General features: G+C 43.1%; 1 long non-coding RNA gene across 1 annotated transcript in view; it reads right to left on the reverse strand.

Moving 5' to 3' along the window:
* LOC149874516 (uncharacterized) overlaps positions 1 to 23,211 on the reverse strand; it is a 119,604-nt gene that overhangs the window by 76,131 nt on the left and 20,262 nt on the right. The window contains exons 2-3 of the long non-coding RNA XR_016444255.1: positions 19,220 to 19,492; positions 1,912 to 2,008 (exon numbers count right to left, since the gene is read on the reverse strand). This is a non-coding gene — a long non-coding RNA (uncharacterized LOC149874516). The remainder of the gene's footprint in view (positions 1 to 1,911; positions 2,009 to 19,219; positions 19,493 to 23,211) is intronic.

Genomic DNA, 23,211 nt, shown 5'->3' on the forward strand with positions numbered 1-23,211 from the left:
TAATGCAGATGTACAAGACAGCCGAATCAAGATAGCCTGTTTCTGTGTCTCTTGGGCAATATTCCTGCCTGCCATCAGTTCTGAAAGCCAGCACTAATTGACCTTTTGGTTCCTGGTTCTCCAAATTTGCTGGAGTATTTTGTGTTATCTTCCTTGTAGCAGCTTGCCTTCCCCTGCCCTAAGGTTATCTTAACTCTTTCCTGTAGCTAGCAAGGTCTAGCAACACTTTCCAGATGATAAAAGGGACCTGACAGAAATATTACTAGCTTGTAATTGATTTGGAAATATCTGTGTGGCTCCCTGGCCTGCCTGTTAAAGTATGGAGCCCTCTAGTGATATGAGTTTTATCTGAGTAGATGCTGTTCTGGGTCTAGCTTGGACTAATTCAGACTGCCATGGCAGGGCACCAGCGGTCTGTAATATCCTTGGGCTCTCATTCTTGCATTGTAATGTATCTGGTTCCAGCTCTCACGCTCATCACACATCTGATTCCATTATGAGCTTATCATTTCCCTTACCCAAGGACTGTGATTTTGGGGCATCATCCAGGTGATCCCAGCCACATAAGCATTCCAGGTGATCCCAGCCATTCCAAGGCATTTCCTCCCCTTTTTGATTCATGGAGGCCATAGTTATGGCACACTTTCCATCTAGCCATCTCAATCCCTGACTTCCCACACTCCTTTATGAACCCGTAATGCCTCTCTCTCTTTCATCCTGGTATTATGTCAGGTTCATTGGTCTCTTTCAGTCTCAATTCCTGCTTCACACAGAACTTGGGAGAGAAATGCTAAAGGTGCAGTAGCACAAGCCACCTGGCTTTCACTGCATAAAGAACTTAGGTAGATGTGTGCCGGGGTAGAGATGTGCAGTTACACCAAAGCCTTTTCTATTTGTTATTTACCTCTTCTTCCATTAAATGTTTCAAATGCTTGTTTCGAATTTTCCAAAATATTTTTCAACTATTAACTGAACTCCTAAACAGTTTTTGATTGTCCCTAAACTGCAATTTTTGATGAAGTTACTATCTGCCAAACCTGATTACAGTGACAGTGGACGGCAGATGGGATCAATTTTGCCTTGTTTGTTGGGCAAGAGGGAGGGTCTCTTGGTCTTTGGCTGAGGCAGTGCTGTGGCAGTACCACTAGACTCCACCCCCTACATTGTCCTGTCTCCAAAGGCTGCTGCTGCTCACTCACATTGTCTCCCTCTTGAGTACTGATTTGTACAAGGGACTATCACAGGACACTGGTGAATTTCTGGTGGGCCAGCCCAGGAGGCCACCGTGCCTAGAAGATGTGATGCAAATATTGGGGAATTTATTTCCCCACTGCAGGCATTACATTCTGTCTCTGCAAAGTGGATCCTAGCAACATTCTATAGTATGTCTACAGTGTAGACATGCCTTTTGTATTCTTGGTGGAAAATCATCTAGTAGTTTTGACACATTAGTACCACTAGAGGCCTGTGATGTGACTCTTTTGTAAAATACACACCTATGCAATGATCCATTCCCAAGCCCCAAGTGACTGGTGCATGGTGTTCTTTTTCATTAGCTCATTACGACCCTTTTTGCATTTTTGTGGAGTTTTCTATGAATGCGGGAAGTCTTGTCTCATTTCAGCTGTTTCTATTTGAGCTAACTCATTGCTACAAATGTTCTTTATTTCCCTACAGATTTGAGGGAATAGACTGCTTCTAAAATTCCTCCAGAATTGTCTACTTTAAAAATATCAGCTATTTTTAATTGGGTGGGGGCAGCACAGAAGGAAAAGCGCCTAAATCTGCAGATCTTCATGAGTTATTTTATATGGTCATTTCAAACATGGAAGCGGTTAGGTACAAGCTGTTGTTACACTAGTGAATATAATGAAAGCTGGGTAGGGCACACGGAAGAAATATTCAACAAACCTTGGCTCAAAATTTTTCCTTTTCTCTATTGAAGTCAATCAATAGGTATGAAGACTTGCATTTTTCAAGAATGAGGGCCCTTTATGTTGCTCCAGTTCTGCAAATTGAATAATAATGGTAAGTTTTTCTACCAGAAAAGGAAATAATTTGCACTACTTGAGGTATATCAGAACCCCCGTGTACTTGGATTTCTGGACAGTATGTTGAACCTCAGTTGCTTTGGTTTTGTTAAATTGTGCTTGCTTCTTATTGCTTTTCTACTTGCCTAACTACATCTTTTGTCATGCAAAAAAGGGAATCCCACTGAACTGGAGGAAAAAATTGGAAGTGGGCCTGAACTTCATACTACAACTATGTATTTGGATCGTCTGGATTTGTGAAACTATACATTTTTATAATTTTGGTGTACCCTTGGCCATTAAAAAACCCCCTTAAAATAATTCCAATTAGGACTAATTTATATTCCATTTAAAAAGTGCTCCAAGCATGCAAGGTTTTAGGCACAGGAATCCTGTTAAAAATAATGCATATTTAGTTCTGACGGCTTCTGAATACCTTACATTCTTTGAAAGTATTCCTGGCCACTTTTTTGTGGACTAAAGCTTCCTGCCACACGTAGATAAGAAATGCAATCAGAGATTTACTGAGATTAGCTTCTAAAAGATCATGTTTGACCTTCTTGTTAAATTATTTGTACGTGTTTGCCAGTAATTACTTTTGGGAAGCCATTATTCCATGTATTTATAGTAAGGAGACATAGCACAGACTTCACACTATGGTATATATAAGCTAGCTAGCTATTTATGTATAACCATTGGCACAGACAGCATGTGGTTAGGCTTGCCAATTATTATATTTCCAACACTTGAGATAAATTATTTGTATTAGCAGACTAGGGAAAGAACTTAAGGATGTTTTAGTTCTCCCCTGCATCTAGGTAATCTCTCACCAGATCTGCTTAACTGTGAGAGACCTTGGTTGTCAGTCATATCATTACTGCACTGTGAACTTGTAGGGCTAGTCTGTTATAAACCTGCTGTTTCCACATATTTATAAATAACACTGACATGTTTTGAAATGAAAGCAAAATATCTGGGCTCAAAAATAGAAATAGAAGATGTAAAATAATAAATTTTATTGTAAAAATAAACTACAAGTGTACTGTAGAATAGTGGGGGCACAGCAAGGCAGAAATATTTGCATGGCCCATCAGGTATGGAATATCTAATCAAGCCTTCTTCCCTTTCTGATCATTGGGCTGGCAAATATTGATGATCTAGGGAACCACTCAGCAATTTTTAAGTTCTTGAGGGCTCCACAAGCACTGCCTGGTGATAGAACAACTTGAAGAAGTTGATCCTGTGACTAACTTTGCTATAATATGACAGTCACGAACTGCAGGAGTTGACTTTTGAATGCCTTCTAATACTTTTCAAGAGAGTAGCTGCTGTTCTCAAATAAATAAGAAAAATTGCTAGTGCAATTATTATTTCTACACATTGTAAGTAGATAATAATTACAAATGTTGTCATCCTGATTCCTTAAGGACAAACTGAAAAGCAAGAAATAAAATGTTCAGTGTCCTGTGCCACTTGTGTCTGATATATAAAGATGTTTATACAATGTGATCACCAGGGATCCTGGTTTTCTGTGATAAAAAAATCCCCAATTTTCAGAGTAAAAAAGTAACCCAAAATCCACATTTTCCCATGGTTAAAATAAAACACCACTATATATATACTTATATATTAGTGGCATTTAATTTTAATCACAGAAAAATGTGTATTTTGGGTTACTTTTTTAATCCAAAAGTTGATGCTTTTTTTTTAATCAGAGAAAAACCAGGATCCCTAGTGATCACCAAGGGGATTAATTCCAAGCACTCAGAAGGGAGCAGGGTCAGTATCATGCATGCCTACCACCTGAGCACGTGAGTAGAGATGAGTGGAACAGCTGGGCAGCCAAGGAAGGCAGGTAATGATGAGTCCCAACACAAATTCCAAGGGAGGTGGTGCTCTCCCCTACCCTGGGGGTCTTTAAGAGAAGGCTGGATAGGCATCTGGCAGGGCTCCTCTGACCCCAGCACTCCGTCCTGCCTAGGCAGGGGGTCGGATCTGATGATCTGTTGAGGTCCCGTCTGACCCTAGCATCTATGAAATTGAAGAAACCTGTTTCCCATGCTGCAGTGCAGGAGGAGAATGCATATGAGTATTGGGCTTCAGAGGGTATCTGCTTTCTGGTATTTCTCCTGGGGCCTGTGTTTCTACTTAATGCCCCTTACTCAGTCACTGTCTAAAGGCATAAGCTAAGAATTACCTGTTTAACCAGAGGCTGGAAGAATTGAAGCTTAGCTTGAAGTACTTGTAATGTCAAGTTCCCAGGCCTCCAAAGACTGTTAGCTTTCTCCAAGAAAATTAGGAAATTCAGAAACAGACACATGCTGTTTCTACTATTAAAAACCAAGCAAAAACTTTTCTTAGGCAATTTTTATGAATCACAAAAGGCACAAATAGATTTATTAATTATCCCATTTTGCAATTCATCTTTAAACTAATATTCACAGGACTGAGAATCCTAGCAGAAACTGTTAGAAAAATGTGCTAAAATGAGTTGAAAGTGAAAGTTGTGTATCTAAATTTTTGCTTTGAAAAATTGCTTAAAAGCTATCTCGCTTTCAGACACATCACTAAATAAAGCTTTCCATGTGACATGTCAAACAGCAGATGGATTTTAATTGAACAGACAAAACTCTTGAGAGTAGCAGCCCTTCATAGTTTGTATTTAGTACTGATGTTCAGTGTGCCTGAAATCCCACTGGAAAAACTAACAGACTCCGTAGCCTTCAATCTGCTATGTCGTTTGCAATGTGCTAATTTTTGTGATCAGAAATTGTGTACTTTGATGTAAAAAAAAAGGTAAAATGCTATCACCTCAAAGTCATAGAGACAAAATGGGGCAGAAATATAAATCCATTAAACTAATGAAGTCCAAGAGGGCTTTAGGTTCCTGAAATGTATGGAATTCCACAAGAATCACAGCTGGCAAGAAGGTGGATAATGGGTGCCTTAGGACATCAGAGCCAGTGCCATGAACTGCCAGCTGTCCTGTGCTTCGCACTGAATTCAAGGAAGGTTGACAATGTAGCCTGAACCTCCCAAGGGATATGAAATTTCTATTGTACAAGTCATTTTCAAGTAGGATAGATAAATGGATCAGAGTACACTATAAGGAGAAATCCTGCATTGGTGGAAAAGTGAATAAGTCAAGGTTGGTCTTTTTTACCTTTAATTTGTATCATCCTAACTCACAAAATCTTTATCCTAACCTTATGCCATTAAAATACCCATTGATTTCAACTGAAGTTGTGTCCTGGGATCAGATCATGCCACCTACCTACAGTAAGAGGAGTCCCCATTAAAATGAACAGAACTATTTTCAGAGTAAAGAAGGTTTATCTGACCTAACATCCTACTGGGCTAGTGTGATTAAAGCATACCAGTTTCCTAACTGTTGGTATGTAAGGGAGTAAAGTGACCACCTTTAACTTCGCAGCCCAACTAACCAGGTATTCGTTTGCTGCTGGGTCAACTGTGGGTGTGACTTTGAGCACAGGGTTTGAACTCATGCCTCTGGAACCATGTGAAATACTATAACCACACTGTCACCATGTCCTTGCTTTCAAGATAGGATACAACTTAATGCAAATATGGGAAGCAAACCTGGTTCCTAAGTATGGAATAAGTACAGATTTTTAAGAGTTGATATATTCTCTCTGCTCCTCTTGTGACAGCACAGTTCCATGTTACCCTCTAAATTGGTTCTGTCTAAGAGAAGAAATCTAGTCCACCCTTTCTTACAGATATGTGCCAGTCTTTGAAATAGAAACAGAATCTGCATAAATTTAAGGAACTGTTCTTTCCACTGTTTGGTTTTTAACATATTACCATTGCTCATTCTTGTCAAAATTATCTCAGTGTATACTGGTTTTATTTATTTGTTTATTTAATGAAGAGTATCAGTGATCAACAGCATGAACCAAACCTCATGGAAAACAGTGGGAATATTTCCACTAACTTTAACAGGTACCACTCATTGACCTAGCTTCATTTTTATGTGCATTTTTAGCTACAAGAGAGATGGTTAAAACTGTTCTAAAATGACAATCAGTATTTCAATCCTCTGCAACTGAAATATATGAAGAGGAAACCTCTAGTGATGACACTGATGCTGCACAGCGCTTTACTATGACATCTATAAATATACATTAGCAAAACCTCCCAAACTCCTGTGAAGTAGGTACATTACTTTTGTAGGTAATGAAACTGAAATAAAGAGGAGTCCCCATTAAAATGAACAGAACTATTTTCAGAGTAAAGAAGGTTTATCTGACCTAACATCTTACTGGGCTAGTGCTTTATTAGGCACCCAAACTGGAGTCTGGTTCACAGTCTATAGAAGTATTTAACATATGTCTATTGATTTTAATGGGCTTTTGATTGGGCCCAAAATTGTTTCACATTGGTCACAAAAAAGTGAAGTATGAAAAGTACATGTTTTTAAAATATTGGTTAGGCTTATTTTGGAGGAACTGGAGTTCAAATTCAGGAGTCCCTGGCTTTCATTCCCTAATTTGATTTGTTTAGTGTGAAAAAGGAGTATTCTGATTGTTACTGCCATGTATTTTCCCCAGATAAGAAATATGGCAACAACCCCAAAACTAGTGTTAGAAATGGATGAATTATTTTTGTGCATATTAATTGCAAGTGTTGGCATTTGGCATCAAATGCCCATTTATATGCTTTTTCTATTATCCAGATGTTTATGATGTGTTTTTTTACAACGTTGTACAATAATGTAACAAACTATTATTATTGAAGACTTATCTGCATGGAGGAATAATGTGTGATTATTCTTCCATGAATAATACCACGTAACATAACTATCAAAATCTGTTCTGCTGCACTATTTGATCCCATTTCCACCAGCAGATGGTATTCAATTACTACAGCTTATTAGTGTTTCTTAGGTAAAAGATGTCCAATGACAGGTCTGTCAGTGGCTTCTCTTCAAAATAAACTATGGGCCACCTCTGGGAGCAGGGTAAGCTCATTAGTTTACTACTGTGTATGCATGTGCACATTTCAAAAATAACAATGCCACTTCCCCTGCAAGATCAAAGCAGTTCAGTCCCACGACAGTTTAGAGGGTCAGACCCTCAAATGTTAAACAATAAGATCTACTCCTATGCAGTACGTTCATAGAATGATACAGCTGGGGAGATTAAATTAAAGCCAATGGAAGCCACAAAATTAAAACTTTACACTACACTGAAAATATAGGAACTTGTGTTATTGGCAGACTTCACCATTTTGAACGCTACAAGAGAATACCGTCAATGCAAAGCTTATTTGTCCAAATCTGCAAAAATGTTGTAGCAAAGAAATCCTTTTGTATTATGACTTCATATACATTAGGGCTGGAAGGGACCTCAGAAGATCATGGGGTCCAGCCCCCTGCCCAAAGTACAGAAAGTCAGCTGGGATCATAGGATCCCAGCAAGATAAGCATCCAGTTTCTCTTGAAGGTGTTCAATGTAGCTGCTTGAACCACCTTTGATGGCAGGCTATTCCAGACCTTGGGGGCTCTGGCAGTAAAGAAATTCTTCCTTATGTCCAGCCTGAAGCGGTCTTGTAGTAGTTTCTGATCATTCGAACTCGTCATCCCTTGGGGCACTCTGGTGAACACACGTTCCCCACATACCAGTGGTCATCCCTGACAAACTTATAGGTGGCCATCAGATCACCCCTGAGCCTGCGCTTTTCCAGGCTAAAGAGCCCCATGGCTCTCAGCCTGTCATCGTAAGATCTGTTTTCCTGACCTCTCAGCATGCATGTGGCTCTTCTCTGGACTCTCTCAAGCTTCTCCACATCCTTTTTGAATTGTGGAGCCCAAAACTGGATGCAGTAATCCAGCTGCAGCCTCACCAAGGCCGAGTACAAGGGGAGAATGATGTCCCGGGATTGGCTTGAGAAGCATCTATGGATGCAAGCCAACATTTTGGTTGCTTTACTAGCCGCAGCATCGCATTGCAGGCTCATGTTCATCTTGCGGTCAATGATGACCCCCAAGTCTCTTTCTTCCGTAGCACTAGCCAGCGTAGTACTGCGGAGCCTATAAGGATGCTGCTGGTTTTTCTTCCCAAGGTGGAGAACCTTGCATTTTTCAGTGTTAAACACCATCACGTTCTCATCCACCCATTTGCTGAGCCTGTCCAGGTCAGCCTGGATCACCTGCCTGTCTTTTGGTGTGAATGCTTTGCCACAAAGTTTGGTGTCATCGGTGAACTTGGCCAGTCTGCTTCTGACTCCTATGTCCACATCATTAGTGAAGATGTTGAACAATATGGATCCAAGGACAGAGCCTTGGGGGACCCCACTGGTCACAGGACACCATGGTGATTGACTTCCATCAATTACTACCTTCTAGGTCCAACCACAGAGCCAATTTCCCAGCCAGCAAATCGTGGTGGACCCAGGCCACAACTGGCCAGTAGATTGTCTGGGCTGGCTGACTTGAAGGTATCCAGCTTCTCAAGGTGTTCCTTCACGAGGTCAGCATTAATGGAGGTCAGCGGATCTCCCTCACCTGGACCTTCCTGTCCCGTAGTGGGCATGGGCGTCCCATGGGACTGATGAAAGACCGACGCAAAGTACCCATTTAAGAGGTTGGCTTTTTCCTGGGTGTCAGTTGTCAATTGCCCCATCTAGTTCAGCAGGGATCCAATGTTGCCTTTGATTTTCCTCCGGCTCCCCACATATCTGAAAAAGGACTTTTTATTGTCCTTGATGCTTGAAGCTAGTTGGAGCTCAGTTGCAGCCTTAGCTTTCCTGGTTTGCTCCCTGCAGGAATGGACCAGTGCAGAATAATCCTCCTTGGAGGTGAATCCCGCCCTCCATCCTTTGTAGGCCTTTCCTTTTAGCTTCAGGAGGTCTGCTAAATCTCTGGAGAGCCAGGGGGGCTGCTGTGCCCTCTTGCTGCCTTTCCTCTGAGATGGAATAGAATTAGCTTGTGCATTGAGGATCACTCCCTTGAGGAGCAACCACTCTTCTTGAACTCCCCTCTCCCTGGGGTCATGGTACCTAAGGGCCTCACTGACAAGCCTCCTGATATTGTCAAAGTCGGCTTTCCTGAAGTTAAGGACTTCTGTGTTGCTGACTGACTTGCCAGCTTTACGGTGGATGGTGGAGGTGAACAGCTCATGGTCACTGTCACCCAGCTTCCCATCGATCACTAGGTCGCCGATGAGGTCATCCCCAGTAACCAGTACTAGGTCGAGCAGCGCTTTACCTCTCGTTGGCCCATAGACTTCTTGAGTCATGTAGAGGTCATCCATGCACAAGAGGAAGCTTTGCAACCACTCAGATTTTGCTGAGTGATCCTCCCATGAGATGTCCCGGTAACTGAAGTCACCCATGACAACCATGGTCCTAGAGCATGTGGCCTCAGCCAGTTCTCGGGCGAACTCCTGGTCAAACTTTTGACTTTGGGTGGGAGGTCTGTAGTAGACACCCACCGTTGTGTCTCCTGTGCCGTGTTCCCCATGGATTTTCACCCAGAGTCTCCAGTCATCCACCCTCATTGCCAATATCAGCTTGCAGGGACATGTAGCTTTCCTTAACATAGAGAGCTACACCCCCACCCCTTTTATCTACACGATCCCTTCTGTACAGGGTATAGCCATCCATACCTGTGGTCCAGTCATGGGTGGAGTCCCATCAGGTCTCCGTTATCCCTATGACATCATAATTATTTGCATTAGCAGGAATATAAGCTGTATACTGGAACTCAGCAAAGGTCTTTTATTATGGTATCAATCTCCTGCTAAAAGACATTATAAAATCTATATAGTACATTTAATAGTGGAAGTGTACATGGGGCATACAAATAGTACCATCATCCCAATAAAAAACAAACATTTTATATAGGGCACAATGATATGTAATCTGCTGGATTGCCCAAGATCATGGGCTAGTCATTTTCAGCTCATTCCAGTTCTAGTTTCTAACTAGGTTTAGAAAATGTGAGTTCACAGTTATAAATAACTTGGGTGTCACTTTTAGAGATTTTTCTGCAGAGATTAAAAAAAAATAGGTGCAGAGAAAAAAAGTTCCCAAGAAGCCAGTCAGTGGGGAGGTAAAGTTACATGATAAAATTAATACAGAACCTATCTTGGAAACTTGTCTAATAAGCACAGATATCTGAACACTTGTATGTCCTGGGTGTAGTCTTTAGGATTAGTGCCCACCTATAGGGTGTGTGTATTTAAGCCGTATGGGTTAAGGGCACAGAAACCTTATGCTGGAGTTTTTTGGCAGCAATATTAGCTTGTGAATGAGCTGACAGAGGGGCCTTTCCTTTGAATTCTCTCACCACTTCTTTGTTAAACTGAGATCATTGCTGCAATTGGAAGCCAAGAAAAAATGCAGTGTTGCATAAGGGTAGCAGCAGTTTGAACTGCTTCATTTTGAAAGAAGGTGATGATTGTTTCTCCCTGGAAGTCTGAAAAAAAAAGTTCCTTTGGTCTGTGTCCTGGTTCAAAAGCCTTACCTATTCATTCCACTTCACTGGCTGGCAACACTGTCCTGTTACCTTCTTTCTGGCCTATTTCTGGAGGGATTTGTGTGCAATTTATGAACAGCTCTTTGACCAGGTTTGTGCCTATAAACCTCTTTTTGCCCATTGGAAAGGCCATTTTGTGACAATGATGGATTAAGTATTTCCTAGACTTTGATTTAGCAAGTATTGGAAATACTTAGGTGCTTGCAAAGTATGCCATTCTGAGCCTGCAGAGGTTGTATTATGCCTAATACCAGGTACATCTATGTGACACGTTTACTGTGCATTTGACAACTTAGTTGCACAGTAAACATCTCAGCACGTGTCCTTATTAGGCAGGAGTAAACTGATTTACTCCACAGCAAGATAGTACGTGTAAATACAAGTATTACCTAGAAGTATTAGTACTAGTAACTACAAGTACTATCCTGCTGCAGAGTAAAAACTCCACAGCATAGCCCATGTAGATGCTGGAGGAGTTGGCTAGGGCACAAGGGTGCTTCAGTGCAGTGGCTGTCTGCAGGCTAGCCCTGCACTGAAGCTCCTTTATACCGTAGCCAGCCCCTCCACAGCACGCTGAGCCAAGGGGAGCAGGTCTGGGCTGGCAGACTGACCCCTAGAGGCCCTTGCCAGCTGGGGCTGCTCTACCCAGGCTCCACATGCTGTTCATGAATAAACTGCAGAGTTTATTGCTCCAGAGTTAATTGCTCCTGGGCACACATTCAAGTGCCACACCTGGGAGCAATAAACACCAGAGCAATAAGTTCTGCAGTTTATTCATGCTCTGTAATTGCATGCATAGATGCACCCACAGTGGAGAAATAAATGCCTGTGACAACACAGCCGCTTTTAATAAAACTCTATCTTTCTTGGTAAGCGTCTTCATCTGTATTGTTTCCCTTTCCCAAGGAGGACATCAATAAGACTCTAGGAAAGAAAGATTATGTTTTAAAACAAGGATAAAATATTTTAGGTTTTTGTTGTCTGTCCAAACCAGACATTAGAGGTTCTGATGGTCAAAAACCATTTGACAAGTCTCCTTGCTTCTATCTAAAATGTGACCTTAAGATGACTTGCTGGTTTGGAAGTTGACTGAGAAAAATGTAATTCAAGAAAATGTACTGTAGTCAGAAATAGCAATTTTTTAAATGGAAAAAAAGCTATGAAACTTAGTAGGGGGTACCTATGAGACTTCCTGACTGGTGTTCCACATTTTCTTTTTCACGTAAATATGTCACATGGCAAGGAGATATAGGAATGGTTGTAGTGATAGAATGAAAAAAAATCTTATGAAGACTTTATGTACAACGATAGTAATTTGTGTTTCAAGAGCAAGACGCTAAGTATTTTAGTACAGTGAGATATACAGCACATATCAGTATCTGATGAAAGAAAATTAGAGTTTTTAAGATTTGGGCTAAGCAAAAGACTAGTAAAGGTACCATTAGAAAAAAGCATAAATGGACTTACAGGAGCACGAATATCCAGTAGGATATTGTAGCAGGAGAATTGGTACACCTGCTATTTTAAGAGAAGACAGGCTAGGTGAGAAGCAGCCTGCAAGTGTGGCAAGGGGCCACACCAACCAGGGTCAGGTGCATGTGTCAGCAGGGCTAGATGGCCAATTGTCCAAGAGGGATGATAGGAACAACAGAGAGAGAAAGAGAGGACTGAGTAACATTTGTGAATTATGGATGTGTGTATTGGGGAGGACAGAGCCTAGGTGATTAGCCTTTAAGGCAATGAGCAATGACAGCAGCACTCATGAGGAGATCTGATTTGGGAAGCCCTGAGGCAGCCTCCCTTTTCTGAGAGTATCATTTTGTCAAGGCATGGCAGGAAAGAAGAAAGGGGAAAGTACTCAAAGACAGCCAGGCTTTACAAGGTCTGACGGGGTTCCAGGAGCATCATGGCCACACCTAGAGTTCAACCCTGTTCCAGGTATCCATGAATATGAATGGTATGTTTTAGCTACTTTTTCTATGAGGGAAGCTCCTTGCTCATTCTTGGTATTAGGTTACCAACCAATCTCATGGGTCCTAGAAACTGTCTGAGGCCCAATTGCTCTCTTTCTACTTTCTCTGCTTTAAAGCAGCTTCACTAACCTGATGCAGGGACTAAACATGTAGGTTAGAATCCTATTTGACTTTGTGAGACCAAATGACAGTCATCCAGCCATGTAACTGCTATTTTTTATACTTAAGCACAGTTGCTCATCCTACTGCACTAACAATGCCTTCATAAACTGGCCAACTGTGGCCTTGGGTCCACCATGATCCGCTGGCTGGGGAATTGGCTCTGTGGTTGAACCCAGATGGTGGTGGTTGACGGAAGTCAATTGTTGTGGTACCTTGTGACCAGTGGGGTCCCCCAAGGCTCTGTCCTTGGACCCATATTGTTCAACATCTTCATTAATGATGTGGACTGTAACAGGGGGCCTACCGGTGCCAACTGCCACGTGGCCCGCCCACCTGCTCTTGGGCTAACTGCCCACCTTCTCGCCCACCATGTTTTGGTCTTAATTGATTAATTAATAGATGTAATTAGGCAGGAAGCTGCCCATTTTCTGCCCCGCTGCTAGGGGAGGCACTATCTGCGGCTCCACTCCTCTCCTACACCGTAGCCCAAGCCTCGCCGATGACATCATGATGTTCTCATATGCGCCAGTCCCCCACAATGGGCCCCAGAGTCCTGCTGTAGGACCCCACCTGGTTTCCTCCTTTCAGGCAGACACTGCCGCCGTCATACCGGACCACATATCTCCCTGCCATCGGTTCCCCTTTGGGTGCAGTCCCCTCACAGGGACCTTCGACTCACACTAGCCCCGGCCCACCTCCAGGCCAGTCAGGACCACAGGCCCCTGGCTCTTGGGTGTTCCTCTTGGTGGGCCTCCTTGTCCTTCTGACCCTCCTGGTCCTGGCCGCTGTCTAGGCCAGTCAGGGGAAGCTCTGGCAGGCCTTGATGTATGACCCATACTCTTATCCCAGGGTCCCCCTCTCTGGGTCCTCCTTCGTAGACATGGGAAGCTGGAGTTACCTCACATGATGACTGGTGCCTCAGGGTCTCACAGGGGACTCTCACTCCCACCCCGGGCAGCAGGTCGTGGTACTACTACTGGTGTTATATTCAACCCAAACTCTGCCTCCCCACATTGGAGAACTTACTGCGTCAGGACTCAGCTCTCTCTCTCTGGCTGAGCCCCCTCTCCCTTCACAGGGCTCCACATGCTGCCTCCCTCACACTGGGGGCTCCACACTGCTCATAACACTCCCTTTACTCGGGGTCTCAAGGCTTCCCTCCACAGGTTGGCTCAGGTGGCTGTAGCTGTGCCTGGCCCCAACTCTCCTCTTCAGGGTTTTGAACCCCCGCAGGGCTCCAGCAGCCTTGGCCACACCTGGCCTCCAACTCTCCTCCTCGGGGCTGGCACCCCCACAACTACCTCCAGTGTATGCAACCCACCCTAAAGTGAGGGCTAGGGGTTAAGGTGCCCCAACTCACCTTTCACTGGGGTGATCACTGGCCTGGAATTTCCTGGGGGCTCCCACGCCACTGGGAGCCCCACCAGACCACCCACTCCCGGCAGGGTGTAGTTTCCAGTCATACGCAGGACCAGGAGCCTCATACCATCACCTACAGCTCCTCCCTTACCTCCAGATAAAACTCAGCAGCCCTCAGGCCAGGCAGTGTTGTTGCCTGACCTCCAGCAGCCAAACAACCTTGTTTATATAGGCAGCCCTGAACCTAAAATAGCTGCCCTCGTTAGGCACCTAGAGGCTGCCAGCTTCAGGGCCTTAAAGTGGCAGGCACACCTACTGTCCTGCCACATGGACATTGGAGTCAGAAGCGGACTGGCCAAGTTTGCTGATGACAGCAAACTTTGGGGCAAAGCATCCATACCTGAAGACAGGAGGGCGATATAGGCTGACCTGAATAGGCTCAGCAAACGGGCGGACGAGAACCTGATGGTGTCTAACACTGAAAAATGCAAGGTTCTCCACCTTGGGAAGAAAAACTTGCAGCATCCTTATAGGCTTGGCAGTGCTACACTGGCTAGCACTACAGAAGAAAGAGACTTGGGGGTCATCATTGACCACAAGATGAACATGAGCCTGCAAAGTGATGCTGCGGCTAGTAAAGCAACCAAAATGCTGGCTTGCATCCATAGATGCTTCTCAAGCAAATCCTGGGACGTCATTCTCCCCTTGTACTCGGTCATGGTGAGGCTGCAGCTGGATTACTGTGTCCAGTTTTGGAACCCACAATTCAAAAAGGATGTGGAGACACTTGAGAGAGTCCAGAGAAGAGCCACATGCATGCTGAGAGGTCAGGAAAACAGACCTTACAACAACAGGCTGAGAGCCATGGGGCTCTTTAGCCTGGAAAAGCGCAGGCTCAAGGGTGATCTGATGGCCACCTATAAGTTTATCAGGGGTGACCACCAGTATGTGGGGGAACGTTTGTTCACCAGAGTGCCCCAAGGGATGATGAGGTCGAATGGTCATAAACTACTGCAAGACTGTTTCAGGCTGGACATAAGAAAGAATTTCTTTACTGTCCGAGCCCCCAAGGTCTGCAACAGCCTGCTTTTGGAGGTGGTTCAAGCACCTACATTGAACACCTTCAAGAGCAAATCGGATGCTTATCTTGCTGGGATCCTATGACCCCAGCTGACTTCCTGCCCTTCAGACGGGGGTCTGGATTCAATGATCTTCCAAGGCCCCTTCCAGCCCTAAAGTCTATGCAATCTATAAGCCTACCGAGTATGTGCAGTAGACTGTGCTCTGGCTGGGCACTCATGCAGCTCCATACTAGCATGCCTGAGCACAAATGCCAAAACTATATCTGGGCAAGAGCTCATTGTGGGAGGAGGAGGATGGCCCGCCTGTGTTTTAGTCCATTAGCCAAGCAATTAGGAATTTTGCCCAGGAATTTGGAAAACCAGGTTTTAGCCCACCTTACTTACTTTGTGTGAACTCAGAAGGAGGGAGCAATAGAGGAGACATCTTTCCCTCTTTGGGCTACAAACCAACTAACAGCAGAGAGCAGGCAATCTTATATCTCTGGCTTAAATGGATTACTTTTTGTTTGGTTGAGTTTTGGAGTGGCATCTCCCACAAACTCATAAAAATAGGATTGGTTAATTGTATTGGATGTCTATATTTACAAAGAAATTAAAAAAAACCCAAAAACCAACCAAAGTGATTGGACCATGCCCCAAAAATTGTGTTCTCAGAATGGTGTGCCACATGTTATCATAAGCACCATTTGAAACTATATTTTTGAAAAGAATATCAGTAAACAGCAAGAGAAACTTACATGTGTTCTGACTTGCATAATCTGAGTGAGTGTTATGAGTGTGTGCTGGCACAACCACTGGCTGCAGAGTACTTTTAGGGAGGCCTGTGGCAATCAGAAACCCATATTTGTATATAATTGCAAGATAAGTGGTACAGAAATTACTTAATAAATACAAATATAGGATCTGGGTTCTCCTTTTATGGGTGCAGTTTTATGAAACTATGGTCTAGAAATAGTAAAATTAAACTTGAGCAGGAGGACCTCAGCATAACTCTAAGGATCTAGCCAAATCTGGGAAACCCCTAGGTAGCTGCCTATGATGCATTCCTGGGGTAGGTTTATGCAGTACAATATTATTCATATTCAATACTTTTTGGTTTATATCTCTCTGCCATAAAACTGATAAATGGCATCAAATGGTAGAGAGATATAAACCAAGAAGTATTGATCCCTGAAACATGATATATATTTATATATATATATGGCTCCGATAGCAGTATTACTGATGTCACATAAAAAGCTAAACACAGTTTACTTTTATTAAGTCTGTGGGTTAGTTGAACCTTAATTTTGATTATATCTGAATGTGTGTATTTATTCTTATCAATTTTTTCAAGGCAAATGAAAGCCATACAAAATTTAAAGTATTTAAAATTCAGTTCCATTATCAGTAGGAACCAGGAGACACAGCAAGAGGGAACAGTGGGTTGATGGTGCAGTCACACCCCCATTTGATTCATGCTCCACTCAAAGTTTAAAGCGAAGTGCCCACAGGAACAGCTGCATTTCTGTTCAGGTGGACCACAAGGGTTAGTTGACTTCATGGCTCATTATTATTCACTCAGTTTCTGGTCTTCACTCCTACATGTTAACAATCCTTGATCTTTCACTAGTCATGCTTTCTTCTAGTTATCTTGGTAATGTTTCTCTACTCGTCCACCAGGGTGTCTAGTAAAGATGTGCCCCTATACTAGGAACCTATACTGAGTGGGTTTCTTAGGGTATTCAAATTTACAACAAATCAGAGACAGGGAGGGGAATGGCAGGGCTGAAGGCCCAACTGCACAATGGCTGTAGCAGAGTAGTCAGAGGCATCAGGGAGTTGCAAAAGTGAGGCAAAGAGATAAGTTGCTGCAGTGACCCTATCCTGGGTTTTTCACTGCAGCAGATGGCAGAGGCTATCTATGCAAGGCTGAAGCAGTGATCCAACTAGGGTGGCATAAAGCTGGGTATGGTTGGACCCAGAGAGGGCGGTTTCCCTCTCCCTTAACCCCAACTATATATTGAGGTTAGAGAGCAGTGGAGATATGGACATGTTGTGGGGAAGAAGGAGCAATTATAGCCCTGCCAGCCTCCTGCCCCATGGTCAGAGGCCAGAAGGAGGAGCCAGAGAGCTGTTTGGAGAAGATCTGAGGGTAAGGGACTCATGGGCCCAGGAGAGGCTATATGGGGGGGTGGGGGTCATGAACTCCATGGGGCTTCTGGGGGGAGGGGAGCCTGGAGGATAGTGGGGTGTGGGTGAGAGAGGGCTGGGGTGTTATGGCAGTGGGGTGTGAGTGGATGATAGGGTTTGGGGCTTAGGGGGTTTTGTGGGGCTGAAATGGGTTTGCGTGGGGCTTGGGAGCAAGAGGGATTGTGAATGAGGGAGGCCTAGGGGGTGTGAGGAACTGTAGTGAGGGTTGAGTGTTCAGAGGGGTGGGGGAGGGCTCAGTGGGATTTGAGAAGGATGATGACCAGTCAAGGAGGCTGGGGTGTAATGGGGATGAGTCTGTGCAGGGTGCAGTGGATCCTTGGGGGGCAGGGTAGGCCTCAGGCCACAACGGTATGCAGCTGAGCATAAGGGAATATTTGGGATGACTGGGGACAAAGTAGATGCAATGGGCATTTGAGGTGGTAGGGGCAATGCATAAAGATGCATAGTAAGGTATCTGGGGACTCGCACATTGGGTGCAGGCAGCAGTTCTCTCCATTTCCGGGCTGGGTGGGGGAGGGGGTAATAGCTGTTTTAGTGTGGCACTAGGTGCCTGCCACACCATGGAGCTAGCAGTCATTTCCCACCCACACCCCTGACTCATAACTGTCATATTTCTTTTTGCTTGGATGTTAAACCAAAGAATATAGCCCTAGGCCCCAAACGTGTTAATAAAGATCCTAGTTTCTTTCTAAATTATGTTGTGTTATGTAATGATGCACCCATGACCTGCACCCCACTTTTCAAAGTCCTAGATCCACTCATGGAAACAGTAATCAAGCTAGCAAAAAATGAAGACCCCCTCCCCACCCAACTCCAAACCTTTACCCAAAACAAGCCCAAATCAAAACTTGTCTTAAAGAGACAAGTTTGGTTGTCTTTTTCTCTGTATTAATGTTTATTTCCTGTGCAGCTAGGTTACAACTGGGCCTAGAAGCAACTAAACATCTGTTTGTGCAATGTTTGGTTCAGATTCACCAGCATCCTCCAGTACCTTTGTGTCATTCTAATATCTGTTAGTAGCTAGTCTAGGAGATAAAGCAACATTTTCTAAATATTTTGCCACTTTGCCAATGATTATTCCCTATGTTTATGCCATAAATACTATGATTATAAAAGACATCTAGCAAGCCAACGTTTCTCTTCTGTTCTTCTTTTCTCTGTTCACGTTTCTCTCCCTGCATCTGTTCTTTATTTCATATGGAATATTTTTGATTTAAATTCAAAAGGCGTAAGTTTCTACAGAGATCTTCTGACATCTCTGCAGGGTGATATAAGGGACACAGCAAAATCAAGAATTTGGCTGCTACCCATGTGCATGTAGAGTTGCAAAACTCCCTTTGCTTTTATTATGAACTTTGTAAACAATGTGCTAGCAGAAGAATTTTTGTCTTATGTTATTTGAAAGCACTGATATACCTTCAGAGTGCACAAAGAGAACAACTGTAGTTCTCAAATATTATAATTAGCTGTATACCAGTAACATCAGCAGACTAGCACTGATTTATAACAGGTAAGGATCTGGCCCAGATGCAGGGGCAGAACAGTTAAAGCATCTCACTATGGCTCTGGAGATGTGTGAGTTCAACCCATACCCTGGACTCATGCTAAAGGTTACCCCTTGTTGACCAGCTGTAAATATACCTTTTGCACGTTCAGGCTAAGAATTCAAAGGTGGCTGGATGTGATTCTGGACATCTCCCTCCCTGGTGTGCTGCTGGCTACAGGAAACTGGTCTGTCCTAACCACACTAGTCAATGGGCTATTGGGCTCTGGAGAGAGTACCTCTCTCTTAACTTGAAGCTTCAGGTCATTAAGGCTAGGTACAGATAGTCAAAAAACCCAAGGTTGAATTGATTCAGTCTTTGCAGGTTAGTCTAAGATGCCCAGATTAAATAGAAACAGAAGTGGACAGATATTTACCTTTGATTCAGGAAACGTAGCCACATGCCTGCAGTGGCTCAGGCCAGAAGCTGGGGGGTGCTAGAGCAAGCTGTCTGGCCACATGTTCACTTCCTTCACCTGCTGCCTCCAAGGTTTCTAGCAATTTGCAGTCCAGAATAACAGCAGCAGGATTCTGCAGAGTTGCTTATCAGTCATCACTTCCTCTTCCTGCTTCCAGGTGCCTCTAGGATTTGTAGTCCACAGTTGCAGCCAGCAGTAAGTTTGAGCACGGGAAGGGGTGTTTAGAACTGACTGAAAAAAGAAATAAATTTTTATGGAAATTTTGTATCAGTCAGTTTTAATGGTCAAATATTGTCCCTTTTTTAGCTTAGGCATCCTTATATCTCAGAAGGTCCCTTTATGCTTCCCTTTTTGACAAGTGATATGGCATTGCAGTGCTGCGGTGTAATCTAGTTTGTATGTAAATCATGGGATTTGGGAGTCCAGGAACAAGCTCATGACAGCAGATGAGAGACTGAAGTATAGTCTAACTTTTCTATATAGAAGTTGTCTCTTTTTCTGGTGCCTTAACATATCATTCCTACACCCCACATGCATTGTGATATTGTTGTTATGTGCAGTAAATTGTCCTAAAGTTATCAGCATGAAAAGTTTAATGTGTATACCTCTGCAAAGAAGGTGTCCAAATCACCAGATTATTTTAGAGGAAGGATCTACAGACGCAAACTTTCCAGAGAAAGGCACAAAAATCATAAATCCCATAATTCTGCATATTAGATGCCAACCATGTTCAGAGATGCAGAAAAACAGAACTATAAATGTGCCGCACAACCGTAACTGAATCATTTTGATATGATTTTTCTAACCTGGAATTCAAATTCAGTTTATGGAGAATTAAAAGTTTCATTTTATGGTTCTTTAACAATCTCTCATTAGGAGGGACAATTACCTAGATAAATGTCTACAGAATTTCCTACAGGGCTATATTCCTCAAGAGTGATCAGGATGATTAGAATTTGCTCAGCTAAAACATACTTTATGAACCAATGACAGCTTTTAATGTGCCTATTTGCCCTAACACTGTAAGGGAAAACTATGACAACTGAAAGAACCACATTAAGCAAAAGAATTAGTAAGATTATTAATGACTGGCAGAGGGTAGATTTGGGCTAGATATCAGGAGGCGCTACTTCACGGTCAGGGCAGCTAGGATCTGGAACCAACTTCCAAGAGAAGTGGTGCAGGCTCCTACCCTGGGGGTCTTTAAGAGGAGGCTAGATGAACACCTTGCTGGGGTCATTTGACCCCAGTACTCTTTCCTGCCATGGCAGGGGGTCGGACTCAGTGATCTGCTCAGGTCCCTTCCGACCCTAGAAACTATGAAACTATGACTGGCTCATAAAGTTTATTATTGTTTTTTCTCCACTTTCAGAAAGATATCTTGGAAAACACTGTTGATAGATCAGTGCTTAAAATGAGAAAGGAAAGATGGTCTGGTTGTTAAAGACATTGGATTGAGTCCAATTCCTGGATTCACCTGGTTAAGTCACTCTTCAACACCTCTTCATTGGTCATGTCATTTAGGGCATAACTGTTCCACAAAGAAACAGCACTGAATAAGGTCACACACAGGCTGAACCTGGACACACATCAGTGAAGATACTCAGTCTCCACCATGCATAACAGAGGCCACTGGGAACAACCCTGGAAAGTCCTCTGCAGTGCACTTCTGAGATTGGAGCATGTATTCAGGAACAGGTGGGAACAGCCTGCTAAGGATTGGCCCAGCCAGAATACATCACTGCCATGTCTACACAAGATGCTGACTGTGTAGTAGCTTGTTACTACTGTGCAGTAGCGTTGCATGGAACAAAACGTTACTGCACAGTAATAATGCGCTACTGTGCAGTTAGCGTCATCCAAAAGTCATTTGGCGGCACTACTGCTCAGCAACTCCAGTTACTGTGCAGTCATTTACTACTTGTTTATACAACTACTAAATGATTATGCAGTCAGCATCTCGTGCAGATGCAGTCTCTGTGTACATATATTCCCTTAAGATATTTTGGAATTCAGATTGTGTTTCCTTTTTGAGTGTGTGTTTATAAAGTGCACTGTACACTGGAACACATCTAGACTGGGGCTTCTAAGCACCAGAGTATAGCATACATAATAGTAATGCTTTTAGAGGGAAGGGTAGAATGTAGACTCTTTGAACAACAACTGCTCTCTGTGGGGTCCCACCCATTAGAGAGGAAACCTATCTTGGGTTTTCATTTTCCTTTTCTTATTGCACCTAACCACACCATTTTGAAGGAATTACTTTTTCTTTCATCAGTCAGGAACATATTAAAACTCCACCATTTGGGTGCTGACAGTTTGTTACAACATACGATGACAACGAGTTCAGACAGCAAACATACCAGTTGAGAACCACAAGCCATCAGGTCACTGCTTCACAGAGAAGCAAAACAGTGTAAGAGTCTTCCCAAAAATCAGATAGATGCTTTGCTGAAAGAGTATATCTTATAGAAGATATATAGAGGGGGAGGAGATGGTTCCAAGTATGATAAGCAGCTGAGACAACAAAGATGAGAGTTAGGAGAGAGACAAATAGGAAAGATGCTTGGGAGCCAAAGAAGAGCCAAAGAAAGTCAAAGGTTGTGAAAGTGAAAGGGCCAAAGAAAGAAAATGAGAGTGGAGTTGTAGCTAGGGATAGAGTCTGTAGATCTAGGGAGCGGAGCGGTGCTTAACATAAGCTTCAATGTCTATTTCAGTATTCGAGCTTGTAGTTTGTTGTAAATAGCAAAGGGAAACCAGTAAGGTGGTTTAGTTAGAGATGTAAGTGGTTTTGTTAGAAAAAGTGATCTGGTCACAGCCATGACAGCACTACAGCAACAGCATTTGGCAGCAGACTGATAGTTTGCAGATGGAATGCAGGAAGTTTAGAGTTCTCAGCTGCTGTGGAAGGCAGAGCTTGAAGAGGGGTATTAGCAGTGGGGAAGGAAAAGGAGGAGTGGATGTAAGAGATGAGAACCAACAATGACACACTGATCAACAAGTCAGATGCAAGAAACTCTTGATAGCATGGCAGACACATGGTAACTACAGATCACCTTCCACAAAGTAAGCAGCAGAAGTCACATGCCAGTTTTGAAAATCAGCCTTGCCCAGCAGACCACAAAACATGAGTAATGGAGCCAGTCACAATAATCTGTCAAAAAATTAGCTGTTGCCACAGTACAGAAGACACAATACATGCTACCAAGATTTCAAAAAGCTCCACAAGCATGGAGGCAAATCTAACTAGACTAAATGTTTAAATAGCCTAAGGGGGCTAGAGTCTAATATTTAAATTGCTAGGAGTTGTATTCTTCAGGGATAAAACATTTTGCTGTTGCCTGGAAAATATCCCTAAGATACAAAATGCTTGTACCTTTGAAATGAGAATTTCCATTATATCCAAATAATGGTCTTTTAAAAAAAAACAGATGGCAGTTCTTTAAGAAAGAGACTGTTTGTCTTTCAAAAATGCAATGAAGCCTGTGTTTAATTCTCCTATATATTTTTTAATATTATATAACACTCAGAGAAGAAATGCCTAATTTTTTTCAGTCTCATGACAGATCAAAATGCAGATGAACCAGAAACTTAGCTATAACTACCAAAGTTATTTCAGAATCAAGGCTGAGCTTAAAAATGTCCTGATTCATGAAGTTTATTAAGAAGCCACAATCATCTTGCTAAGAAAATCTATTATCTGGCTGCAAAATGCTGTATAATCTTTAATGTTCTTCTTCTGCAAAATCATTATTGCTGTAGCTTTGAAGGGCAAGTTTCTCAGCCTATATTACCTTGATGTGTACTGTTGTGGGCTGAGGCAGGTCACAACAGCAATTAGAGCAGTCATACCAACCCAACTTGCAGCCAGCACCACCAGAAACATTAGGTCCCTGGTTTCACCTTTGAAAAAGTGGAAACAGACACCAGAGGAATTTTCTAAAAGGTGA

This window comes from Crocodylus siamensis, chromosome 1 (genome assembly GCF_052110815.1).
Source record: "Crocodylus siamensis isolate JL-2025a chromosome 1, ASM5211081v1, whole genome shotgun sequence".
NCBI classification, from domain to species: domain Eukaryota; kingdom Metazoa; phylum Chordata; order Crocodylia; family Crocodylidae; genus Crocodylus; species Crocodylus siamensis.